We start from the raw sequence: 2,500 nt of genomic DNA, 5'->3' as shown, positions 1-2,500 counted from the left end.
TTTCTGAAAACTTGAATAGATGTAATTAGGATATTTGAAAATCATATCAAAACACACTCTCTCTCTCTCTCTCTCTCTCTCCTCTCTCTCTCTCTCTCTCTCTCTCCTCTCTCTCTCTCTCTCTCTCTCATTATCCGAGCATGTTTGATACACAGATTACCCTTATCCGTAATGCAAGATTTGATTGTTTTAAGATTGCAATTGCTTCCATTTGCAAATTAGCATGCAATTGAAATGCAGTTTACATTGCCATTCCTCATTAGTTGGTGTCTAGACTTCTGTATTCGCTGTTGGTTTTGAAAACACGTTATTATTATTAGCCTCAAAATGTATGCATGCATATGTATATATACAGTATATATGCATATGTACATAGTTTTATATAGAATCTATAATACTCTATATGCATGTATGTACACACACACATACATATATTTTATATATATATATACATATATATGTGTATATATATGTGTATATATATGTATATATATATATATATATATATATATATATATATATATATATATATCGAAATATTCGACCCATAAGCTTGCCAGCCTTCAGTACTCTTAATTTAATTCCAGTAAGGGATGGTAATATGTGTCTTTTTTCCCATCTCCATCAAATTCTAGTAAAAATTTACTGGTTTAATCAAGAGGTAAGACCTCCAATAAAATATTTTCTTAAATTTTTTTTATGACTGAAAAATGCTAACTTTTATATGTAAACGTTAAATGTAGTGCAATAGGGTTAAATTATGTATTCTGAATGGTTACAAAAGAAATGAATATCGTATTCATGAAGAATGATACGAATGTGATAATACTAAAAAAAGAAAACATTCCAAATTCTAAAAGATCATAAAATTTCATAAAAAAAAGTCTATATGCATGAAAGCACTTGCAAGGCAAATTCCAAATGGCTATCGTGTAGAGAGAGAGAGAGAGAGAGAGAGAGAGAGAGAGAGAGAGAGAGAGAGAGAGAGAGAGAGAGAGCACAAATATATATCCCTATTCGTCAACTGATGCAGACACTGACTTATAAACTTGTTTGTGTCATGCACTCTACTTATAATAAAGAAAATATTCTAAATTCCAAATACAGAAAATAAAATTCATTTAAAAAATGAAAGTATGTCCATGAAAGCACTTGCAAAGCAAATTCTAAATGAGCAGACAACAAATTCCAGTCCTAACGTAATTGTTAAGTATACAAAAAGTATACGAGAGAGAGAGAGAGAGAGAGAGAGAGAGAGAGAGAGAGAGAGAGAGAGAGAGAGAGAGAGAGAGAGAGAGAGAGAGAGAAATGAGCAGACAACAAATCCAGTCCAACATAATTGTTAAGTATATAAACAGTATAAGAGAGAGAGAGAGAGAGAGAGAGAGAGAGAGAGAGAGAGAGAGAGAGAGAGAGAGAGAGAGAGAGAGAGAACAAATTCCAGTCCTAACGTAATTGTTAAGTAAATAGAAAGTATACGAGAGAGAGAGAGAGAGAGGAGAGAGAGAGAGAGAGAGAGAGAGAGAGAGAGAGGAGAGAGAAAGAGAGAGAGCATAAATATATATACCTATCCATCAAGTGACGCAGGACACTGACTTATAAACTTGTTTGTGTCATACACTCTACTTATAATAAAGAAAATATTCTAAATTCCAAATTCAGACCATAAAATTCATAAAGAAAAATGAAAGTCTAAGTGCTTCTAAATGGCTATCGTGTAGAGAGAGAGAGAGAGAGAGAGAGAGAGAGAGAGAGAGAGAGAGAGAGAGAGAGAGAGAGAGATGAGAGAGAGAGAGAGAGAGAGAGCACAAATATATATCCCTATCCGTCAAGTGACGCAGGACACTGACCTATAAACTTGTTTGTTTCATGCAACCTACATAAAACACAAAAGGGAAAGATAGACGCGAACGTCACTAAGATTCTTTTACACTATATAAAAAAAAATTTAATCTAATCTCGTTAACGCGTAAGACTTCTAAACTATCCAATCATTATATCAATTGTGCCCACAATGGAAACAAAGAGAGCTTCAAAGTTAATTCGATCTGGTAAATTATTACAGCCTGAAGCCAGTGAAAGGGGATTTCCAATGCTGCAAGGCACATATTTACTCAAAGGTTTAATTAACACTTTAAATCTGGAATAAAATTGCATGAAAATAGTTTTCCCCAAATGAAATGGTCAACCAAGAGAGTGATTTCAACAGTTGTATATAACCAACATTTATGACATTTTAACATGCATTTTATCTGTTTTTAGTGGAACATCATAAAAGGCGTTCTAATATAAAAGAAATTAATCTAAAATGGCTAGATAAGAAAGCCTTTAACTAGTTTTCCTCATATGAAATGGTCTACCAAGATACTGTAATTTCAACAGTTGCATCTAACCAATATTGACGCATTTTTCAATTTTTTTTTTTTTTTGGTCAAACAGCATAAAAAGTGTTCTAATATGAAAGAAATTAATCTAAAACGGCTAGATTAGAAAGCCTTTA

Source organism: Palaemon carinicauda, chromosome 14, assembly GCF_036898095.1.
Source record: "Palaemon carinicauda isolate YSFRI2023 chromosome 14, ASM3689809v2, whole genome shotgun sequence".
Lineage (NCBI taxonomy): Eukaryota > Metazoa > Arthropoda > Malacostraca > Decapoda > Palaemonidae > Palaemon > Palaemon carinicauda.
Note: the sequence above shows the minus strand (reverse complement) of the source record.